Raw genomic sequence first — 11,364 nt, forward strand, 5'->3', positions numbered from 1 at the left:
AACAGATTAACCGTATTTACATTGAACCTTATGGGAAAATTTGATTCGGGTCGCAACCAATTCGGGTCGCAACCAGAGTCGTGGAACAAATTAAGTCCGTGAATCGAGGTACCACTGTACATTGAAAAATTCATTAAAATGCATTAAAAATAAAATAAAACAAAACATGATAATATATTTACAGATTGGTGGGATCATCAATGGGCAATCAAAGTCTGCCTAATGTTACAAACAGTATAACAAAATTTAGCTACGTTCAAGGAAACTAAATCATTCTGATCAGATAGCAACAACTGCACATAAAAAAGATCAGAATTTCCAGGATATTTTACTGGATGAGGAGTTATTAAATGGGTCTGTGAGTCCTTATAGAAAATACAGTATAACAGGATGTGTGCTATAGTTTCAATAGCCCCTTGTTCACAGGGACACAATCTCAGCTCGTATGGGACTTTTTTGTATCGGTCCTCCAAAACTCTTGTGGGAAGAGCATTAAGTGTGCTAGAGTTAGTGCCCTCCAGAATTTGGAGATGCTTATGTAACTTAGGTATCTCGCTGGCTTATAAAAAAAGACTTGACTGCTCAAAAAAACATTCTTAGGTAGAACAGATTGGTCCTGCTGGATTTCCAGGTCTTTGATACACTGTTTAAATTCATTGAGTACACGCTTATAACCCATTGTTAGGAACGCCTCCCTAGAAAAGCCAAGATATTGGAGTTTTTGTAAAATAGTCCTGGACCATACTGATTTATAATTGTCCTTAATAAGGAAAGAACCAAACCTGTAGGAAAAAATAGTAGTTTCAGCCAATGTGCTATAATACAAGTCCGTGCACCTGTTTCAACGTTGGACAACCCTGCTTCCCTCCTTAATACTACATTTGGAATGCAGGGGGCTACCTGAAATATGGCCCTCAGGAATTTTGATTGAACCCTTTCCAGAGGAGTAAAGGAAGAATAAGGTCCTAGCTGGGCACCAAAGAGTAATTGTATACGAGCCTTAGCTGAGTAAAGCTTCAGTGCTGCTGGGATATGCTGTGCTTCTCTGGTAAAATGAAAAGATTGAATTGCGGCCACTGTTTTTTGAGCATTTTGTGTAACATAGTTTTGGTGTGCACTGCGTTTAGTGGAGCTATGAAAAACCATGCCCAAGTATTTAAAAGATTTAACTTGTTCAATATTCTGGCCATTTATCCTCCAGGTCTGCAACTTAGGTCTCTTTGCAAAGGTCAAAATCTTACTATAATTGATTTCAAAAGCTTCCTCAGAGCAATAACTGGGCAGAGTACTCATGGCTCATTTGAGTCCAATTTACATTTGTGATAGGAGTACTGTGTCATCTGCATACAACAAAGTTGCAATATACCTGTTTCCCAATTTTGGTGGGTGATGTTCTCATTGGTTTATTTTGGCCACAGGTGGATTTATATATAAATTAAACAACAGAGCAGCTAAAATACAGCCCTGCCTCACTCTTCTGTGAGTTGGAATCTCATTTGTATGATGGCCTTGCATCCTGCATCGAACTTTGATTCTAGAGTTCTTAGAGAGATTGTGCATGAGCAACAGTAACCATCTATCAATGGTAGTGTAGAGGAGCTTAGACCAAAGCCTTGCTCTGGGAACCAAATCGAATGCAGACCTAAAATCAATGAAAGTGGTGTATAGTGTCGAACCTGTTTAGATGTGTACTTTTCGGCCAGATGTTGGAGTATAAGGGCATGTCCGTAGATAGAAGCCTGCTTGCTCATCTGCCAAAATATGCTCTGAATCAATCCAGTCAACTAATTTATTGTATACGTGTCTGGCATAGAGCTTGCTTATTATGCTTAACAAGCTAATGGGCCTATAATTAGCAGGCAGGTCTCAGGTGCCCTTTTTATAGATAGGCACGATAATAGCTAGGCCCCAGCCCTCTGGAAATTGTGCAGTGCGATCAATATAGGTAAACAGGGAAGCAAGAACAGGGGTCCACCATTCCAAATTGTTGCATAGTATTTCGGGCGTAATAAAATCATTGCCTGGAGCTTTACCAGGCTTTAGCTGATTTATGAGCCTCTTTATTTCAGCATTTGTGACAGGAGCCCAATTAGGGAGCAGGTTAACGTGAAGATCTAAGTCAACTGTATAGGCTTCTTCTTGTGAATATAATGCTCGAAAATGATCCTCCCACATAGATGCAGGTAGAAGGTGAGGAAGTGATAGAGGCCTGTCAATTGAATGGAAAGCTATCAGGTGCCAGAGGAGAGTGGGATTTCTGGCTTGAGATGCTGTTATCAATTGCTGCCAGGAAGCCTTAGTGAATTCTCTTTTCTTTTTAGTAAGAGATGTTTATATTGTTTCTTCGGGAGCATAAAGTCTTGGATGGAATGCTCAGCTGGGTTCTCTTTATATAACTGAAATTCCCTGATCAGTTTACTTTTGGCCTCAGAACATTCTCCATCAAACCAGGGCTGAGAGGAATAAGTCCTACCCCCTGGATTTTCTCTTTTCCTTGATATCTGGGTGGAGATCACTGGGTGGAGTAACCAAATCAGTTGTGTAAATGTCTGCAGAGGAGAATCCCCAGACCTCTCTCTAACTATGGTGAGGTGAAATTGCAGTACTGCTTCAGATAGAGGCAGCTGAGAAATTTGCTCACTAAGTTGCTGAGTCCATTTGACACAGACCAGCCTCAGCTCTGAATCTGAATCCCGAATAGGGGTGGGTTCTGTTTCCAAAAAGCAATTGTCAAACGCTTTTATAACTGTAATACTTGGAAGATGACCATCATCAGGTCGATTTTCAAAATGAAATTCTTGTACAGAAGTAATCAAGTTCCATGAAATTAGAGTACAGTCAAGCAGGGAAGGTCTTGAGCCAACCCAGTGGGAGAATTCACCAGGGAAATCACTACTGATAGATCCATTCAACAGATATAAATTTAGTTTGTTAATTGTTTGTAAGAGACACAGCCCCTTATAGTCCCCTTTTGAGTCTTTAGATTGCCAAATTAACAAAGGGGGAATTGTGACTGGTTCTGGAGGGTACTGGTGGAACTGAGGAAAAACTGCCTTATCATTCGCCCCCACCCTAGCATTTAGGTCACCAGAAACTATTACATAAGCCGAGGGATTATTTAGCATAAGAGTACTTATGTAGGCTTCAAATTTAGTCCGTAAGTTGTTAAATTGGGACCTGTTTTGAAGCGGTGGAAGATAAACATTAACCAATAATAATAGAGCATTATTAAATTTTAGCAGCACAGACATTGCATAATGCTCCATTGGGTCTAGCTGTATAATATTTGAATGTAGTTTAGTTGAAATTTGTATACTTAATTCACCACACAATCTGCTTCGTCCTGCTCCAGGTGCTGCAGGTAGTGAAAAGGATTTACACCCACTTACAGTATGTACAAGCTGTTATCAAGCCAGGTTTCTTGGAGTACGAGTAGGTCAAAATCAGCAATGTAATTTATGAAAGCAGTCTTTGGATTTAGCGTTCCAACCTGCAATATGCCATGAGAGAATAGATAAGGATTTAAGAGCTTCCAAACGTCAGTCTGAATTCCCAGAGGTGACCGTTGCTAAAGGCAAATTCTGAACCACGGTGGAAACACAACATGTGTCATGTTGATTGTTGGGTGGTGGAAACACAAGATGTGTCATGTTGACTCAGCTATCGGAGAGATAGGTGTATGTATTATCGAAGGCTTTCACGGCTGGAATACGATGGCTGATGTGGGTCTTCTGGGCTGTGTGGCCGTGTTCTGGAAGTTTTGGTTCCTAATGTTTCACCAGCATCTGTGACTGGCATCTTCAGAGGGCAGGAGCACAGACAGGAGCAGTTCTCTCTGTGCCCAGGATGATGTGACCCTAGTGGGTATTTATAGAGATCAGCGAGGGTGCCTGCGGGGGCGGGGGGGGTTGTGGGTTAACGAGTGGCTGCTTGTTTTGGTGATCACAGTGTGTGTGTATCTTCCTGGGGGTTAGGCAGGGTTTTTTCTGTTGAGTTGTTAACGAGGGGCTGCTGAGGGTGATTAGCATGTTCATTGTGTGAATTGTGGACTAGGGTCACATCATCCTGGGCACAGAGAGAACTGCTCCTGTCTGTGCTCCTGTCCTCCGAACATGCCAGTCACAGATGCTGGCAAAACATTAGGAACCAAAACTTCCAGAACACGGCCACACAGCCCAGAAGACCCACATCAGCCATCAGATAGCTGCATGTTGGGTGTCAGAGAGGGCTACATCGATATCAGAGTAGATAGTTCCAGAGCTGGCATAAGACCCAGAGCCAGGCCTCTGTCTGAGAAGTTGCCAGTTGCTGGGACTGGAGTTCTTCACCTTTCTTGGTTTGATCTTCAGCATTCCCATCTATCCCCCACAAGGATTTATAGGCATTTTCTGGGGGATACAATTGGGGAGCCACCCTGTAGGAGGGTGTTAAGGATACATCTGGATCCGTGGAAGACAAGAGGTGAACTTTTTCCTCAGGATCTGTGTGCTTTGGATTCTCTAATTGACGTAACAATTTGTCAGGCTGCAGATTGTCAGAGACTGGATTCGACGCTAAGGATTCTCCAATGGTATTCTGTGTGGCTGGGTTTTTTATTACTGAAAGAGTATCAACGATTTGTTGGTTAAGTGTATTGCCACAGTCCTGAGTACAGGGCAGAGCCAGATTAATTCATGGCTTTGCTGTAGAGCGTATTATCACCAAAGTTTCTCTTAGTTCATCCAGTCTCTGTATAACATCTGCTTGCTCTAAGTCTGGCAACGCAGCAAAGGAGTCAATCAGCTTTTCCTCCAATGAGTCCTCAGCAGACTCCCTAGCTGTAGATAACACAGTTTGTTGATTAGCACTCTTCTTCCTCAGGGTCATTGCTGATGAAACATCCTCAGAGTTATCTGAGTTCAAGTTGCTACACTTAGATTCTGAAGGGGTAATACCCTCTTGGGAAAACTGATTCAAAAGCGGGCTAGCTTTCTCTGAGCAGAAGACGCGTACCGGGAGTATTGAAAAGGTGCACAGGAAGGGCTTCATTTTATAGAGCATGCTAGGAACTATAGACTGCTTAAATGCTAGCAGAATTCATGTGCAGCCCCTTCTAGATGGCAGCCATTCAGCATGTAATAAATCTATCAAAGAGCATTTGCAGTGAAGCTCACAGACAGAATAACTGCCTTTCTGTAGCCCCATTGCCCTGGGATGGTGGACCTGTAATGAATTTAAGCCTTATATATATATATATATATAATCATATAGCCATAGAACAGCCATGTTTATCCTATTCATGAACTTTACTAGGAAACTCACATTGCTGGCATGAAGGAATGTTGGAATGTATGCCAGACCTGGTACGAATGAGTTGTCAACAATGATAAGGCTGGAATGCTGGTGGGTGTAAGGAATAAAGTGACACATCATAAATTTATAAGATAACGGGATGAGAGGTACCATTGTAACAAGTTACCCAACTGTACCAAACATGAAATGTTCCTGGCATGTACCGTACCTGGACGACCTGGATGGAGATGACCTGGATGAATTCTAAGTAAACAAGTTGGGTATAAAAGAAAGGATGGAAACCATGCCCATTTGGAAGTGCGAGATGACTCTTGTTGGAGCAGGGGACGCCCTGAGTCTGATTCCCAGCTCACTCTAGCACAGCCTGATCAGGTGTGTTGAGAGTGTATGTAAGTATTTTGTGTGAATGAGTAGCCTTGTTGGGCAGGAATATTTACAGCAACTTGGGTAGCCTAGTAAGGCAGAATGGGTTATTGATATACTGTTGTTAGCCTAGGTGGGCACTTACATTGAATCCAGTGATTCAAACAGTGCTGGCTAGCTGGGTGTAGCTGCCATTTTAAACTTCCCAGAATACTTGCTGGTTTTGGAGCATCATGGACACAGTGTCCAGAGCAACAGAAAAACCTCAGGCTTTCTGAAAACATTTTTGGGCCTCAACATCACTATGATGTAGATTGTTGTTCCCTGCTTCATTTCTGTTTCCTAGGCCTTCCAATCCCAACATGTTTTCCTCCTTGATGTTTCCAACTTTGGCCTTCCATTCTCCATCCACAACCACCACTTCTTGCTTACCTGTTCTGTTGATTTCAGATTCAACTGGACTTAGAACTCATAGAATTCCCCTTCTTCGCATCAGCACTTGGAGCATAAACTTGGATAATCATCAGGCTAAAAGGCTATCTGCAAAGTCTAACTGATACTGCTCACTTTCTGACTACCCTGTATCCAAGCCCTCTCCTTGTTCTGACCCTCCTGACTATGAAAGCAATGTCCTCTGTGGAAGGAAAGACTCAAGGCTGCTGATGTGAGTGTCCTTCCTTATGGCTTTGTGTTCCCTGGGACTTTCAGAGAGCAAAGACCATGCCTGCACTGCAGAGAGGGCAAAAGGAAAACACCGAAGGCCAAGGATATGGGTGTCACTGCAGGAGAGAAAGGAAGTCGGGTCCGAGAGCTGAAGGACAAGCCAGCTGTGCATGGAGAAGGTGAAACTGAACTTCAGCAGTATGGTGGAATAAGAAACAAGACAAGGAGGAGCATACTGGGAACTGTGTGAAGTTCTGTCACCTGTCTCTTCTATCATTTATCATTAGGCACAGATAGGTTGCATATAATAGGCTTAACACACTAGGAGTATATCACTTTTATCACAAAACTTCCTCTTGCAAATATCAAAGGAGAAGCATTCAGCCTCCTGATCCATGGTTCATAATACCTTAAGTCTGACCCCGCGACACTCTGGTATCTAAATTACACTCTCTGCCATCTGGCTGGGAGTTTCTGGCCCCTACTCTTATCAGCACTCCGAGCCTGGAGAGATCATCCTGCAGTACAATGAAGGCTCTGTCCCCACATTCTATCGTGCCCTTAATTACATGGGCTTCCTGGCTGCCATCTGCTTCACAGTCACTTTCTTGGTCAGGACTCTACCTGGGCCTTCAACGAAAACAAACTGATCATCTTCTGCATGCTGGTCTTCTACAGCATTTAGGTGTCCTTCCAGGGCTGGCCTGCAAGGCTCCATCTTTCCTCCCAAGTGCTGGATTTCTTTTTCCTCAAATCATGATACAGATTGACTACCACTTTTTAATAATATTATTTCCCATTTTCTCCCTGTTGCTCACTCTATAGAGAACTGTGCAAGTGTGTTTGAGTGTGTACAAAGGTGCTTATGTTGAACAGGTTGTGTCAGGCTTTATCCAGTACTCCCAAATTTTGGCTCATAAATGTGATGTTGAGGTTAAAACTTGTTTGTAGCTCTCCCAAGAAAGATATGTTCAAAGCCCTGCAGGAAATGGATTATTTTGGCTGTTTCCAGTTGGTTTCCCTTGTGAAAAGCCTTGGCAGGATCAGGTTGGGACAGTGTGACCTTCTTGGTGTTTCTTGATCTTTCAGAGGCTTTTGATACCATCAGTCTTGGCCTCTTCCAGCACTGCTTCTGAAGACCTGTGTGTACAACTATGCTTCTCCTCCTTCTTGAGGGGATGGTTCCAGTTGTTGGTTGTGTGGAGGACAAACCAAAGCGCCTCAAGTATGAGATGCCATTGGGCTCAACACTCTCTCCAGTCCCCTACAACATGAAACCACTTGTGGAGATCATCTATTGACATGGGCTCAAAGCTCATGTAAGCTGGTGATTGAGTTTTGATTGAGTTTTATTGTAAAAGATTGGGGGGTCCTGTTGTTTTTACTGTTTGGACTGCTACAATATGGGCAGCTAATCAAAGATGGCTTGGGAGTTCATTGTCAGGATCTACGCAAACCAGGACCTCCAATTGTTTTTACTTTGCTTTTATTGCTAACCATATTTTTGCTTTTATTGCTAACCATGTATCAATAGTGAAATGCTGGGAATGTTATTCTAACCGTTTGCTTGTCCTGCCATAAAAGGGGGGAATAGGAGGCCAGGTGCCGTTATCTCTATCTTGAAACAGACATCCAAGGCCAGGAGGTGTGAGAACCGGGGCAAGGCGCGAAGAGCTGCAAGCGGGAATAGAAACCTAGAAGGGGGGAAAGTTGGGCTTAAAAGGACAAGGCTTTGCTATGTAGAATTAGACTCAACAAACTATGATGCTGGGGCGGAGCTGGCGTCGCGGCGATACGGCGGGTGATCCTGGGCTCCCAGGATCACAGCCGATATCTCCCCCCCGGATGGTCCCGATGGACCTAAGCCGTCCCATAGAGACGGTGATTGCAAAGGGTGCGTCCTGCGGATCTCAGGGACACCGCAAGTCCCAGATTGATCCCAGGAGAAGCTCTTGAAGCCGGCGGAGGAGAGGCAGCCATTTAATGACTGCGAAAGCCGGGACAGCTCCAAAGGAAGAAGGAGAGGGGTGTCAACCGGGTCAGATGGACCTTTACTATTCAACTATTCTTAGAGAACACCTTAAGTAACAAAAAGATTTTTAAAAGTGAAGAAAAGTGGATTAAGCGGCGAGATTGAGCCTTATAAAAAAAAAAGGGGGGGAAATCTTTGTTTTTTAACTTTCCCTTTTTAGTGGAATTGGCAAGATGTTCTTCTTTTAAAAAAAATATATTTTTAACTGGACTGGCTTTTTCTTTTCAATACTCAATAATCTTTTATCTCAAGCTTCTTTTTTGATTAAGATTTTTTTTTTATTGTTATAAGAAACCTATATTTTTTGTTTTGGAAATGGGGAAAGTGGAGTTAAGAGAAAGTAAATGAAAGAAAGTTGCACTGCCATCTAGAGGCTTGATATAGTGTCTTTTTTTCATTGTGACGTATACTCAAGGACTTTGGGCTTTCTAAAAGGATAGTGAGATGTGCATGTTTATACAGGTGCCATCCGAATAACTATAAATAAGAAAGCGGAGTTGAAAGCAATTTTGAAAATATTCAAGATGGAAAGTTTGAGTTAGTCACAAGAGCCTTGTTTAGTGGCAGTAGCTCTTCTTTCTGGTAGAAGCTTTGCTTTGCTCTCTATTCCCCCCCCCCCCCCCAGTTGGACTTTTAAAGAGATCTAGCCTTTCCCATCCTCTTCTTTTTTTTCTCTCTCTCTTTTTTTTTCTTTCTCTTGGCAAGAACAAAGATAAAGAATCCTTTGACTTAATGAAGGTTTATACAAGGGGTTTGATAACAGACTATACAAGAAACACAATGCAGAAAAACATTTTTAAACTATCGAGGATGACTATAAAAAACTGGAAGAAGAGCTGCAGAAATTCCCGCAAGGAAAAAAAAAAGACATCAAAGCTAAAATGGACTTAATTAAACATAAAACGGGATCAATGGAAAAGGAAGAAATAGCACAAGAAATCAGAAACACTAAACAGAACTATGTTGAGGCTTATAAACTGAGAATCAAAAAGGGTTAATCAATTGATAAATGAAGAGGGACAGACTTGTTCTTGGTAATGAGGGTGAGAAAAAGATTATACAAGATTATAGTGGAAAATTGTACTAAGAGAATACTTAAAAAGAAGAAGTAAAACAATATTGAAAGAAACTACTCCAGATGCCTAAAGAAAAAACGAGGGGAATACAACAATGATGGAACTGACAGAAGCTTCAAAAAGCAGAATGTTTGAAAGGACATTTATTATTGCTTTCTCTTATCCAATAATATAGAAAAAGGAATAAACAACTAGATATTTTGGGATATTGAATGAAAAGGGTGAACTTAAAATTATGCAAGCGTTTGAATAAGGTATAAAACTGAGATATATAGTAAAGAATTGTATTTGATTGTAAATGTTTTAAGATATTAGACTAAAATTCATACATGGTTGGACATAGTAACATATAGATTTTAAACTAGAGATATTCTTGTTGAAACATGTAGTGAAGAATGAAGTATGTTTTGATAGTGGTTAGAACTGTAACTTTTAAGAATTGGAAGAATGAAAAAGTACCTATGCAGGAGGAAGTTATTGAAAATTATGGAATGTGCAGAGATGAGTTAAATTGATATTTGAAATTAGAGTAAGAAGATAAGCAATTTTATATGACATGGGATTTGTTTTATTAATGATTGGATGAGAAAATATAGTAATGTAATGGATTAGGAAATTTTATAATAGAAATTTGATATTAATTACTATATATATATATATACATATATAATCGATGGATAAAAATGTATTACTAATCCTATAATGAAAGCTAAAATTTCTTGTAATAAATGATTTTATAGACTAGCTACAAATGATTAATAATTGATAATTGATAAGTATACAAGTATATTTTGAATAGATGATATGAGAATTTATATAAATGAGTGAAGATTATGAAAGGGGCACCAACAAGTTGGTAACTGGTTGACACACGGTATAAAATGGAAGATGTTCTTTTTTCTGCCTTTGTATGTTCTTGTTTGTTCATGTATGTTTTGTGTTTGTTGTAAAGAATAAAAAAATTTATTAAAAAAAACAAACAAACTATGATGCTGTATGCTTCTCCTGAATAAAGAAATCTCTGATGGAACTCTTGGTCTCCAGACGATTTACTGAATTTTGGGATTGAGTGTGCAGACTCTGACATTCATGGACCCAGCTGCAACCACAGATGTGATCCAGATTATTGGAGCTACTCATAGGATGTTGGGGGTGAAGTCACACACTAGATCTGATTTTGGTAAAGGGCAGTGGCAAAATGATCTGGTACGTAGTGATATTGATATCAGTCCCTTGTCATGTACAGAACATTCCCTCCTGGCCTCAGAGTTCCCTTAGCTCTCCCTCGTTGTCTCCATTCCTATTTAACATAGACATGAAGCCTCTGATGATGTAATCTACAGAGGTGCTTACTCAATGCCTGGAGATTGTGAAGATTTGGATGGAGATTGCAGGTTGTGACTGAACCCTAGGAAGAACTGTTTGTGTCTGGGTTTGGGAGCACCCTGGTTCTGAAGCACTTCCATCAAAAACTCTGGACAGGATAGTACTCCTGCAGGGAATGAATTGGTACAAAATCTAGACTCAAGACTCCTGCTTCAGGAGCAGGTGGGAGCCCTAGCTAGGAGGGCCTTGACACAAATCCATCTTATGAGCAAGTTTTGCCTCTTCCTGAATCAGGAGGCACTGCTCGTAGTCACTCAAATGTTAGCCCTTTCCTTTCAGGATTATTGCAACAAACTCTACATGGGACTGCATTTAAAAAGCAGTTGGAAACTTCAACAGGTCGAGAAAGCAATGGAGTGTGTGGGTGGATGAGATGATTTCTATGGAGGGATACTGTCATCAAGTTATAGATTTGAAAAAATTAGTACTTAGTGGAGGGGTTGTGGGTGTTTTTTTTTTTAATTAAAAGAACATTAAAGTGTCAAATAAAGTTTGCTGGAAATGTTAATTAGTTTCTTTGGGAGCCACCTATCCAAAACTCACTGTACTATT

This window comes from Python bivittatus, unplaced genomic scaffold (genome assembly GCF_059951505.1).
Source record: "Python bivittatus isolate LINGU-HERP-01145 unplaced genomic scaffold, Pbiv_v1 ctg000290_np1212, whole genome shotgun sequence".
NCBI classification, from domain to species: domain Eukaryota; kingdom Metazoa; phylum Chordata; class Lepidosauria; order Squamata; family Pythonidae; genus Python; species Python bivittatus.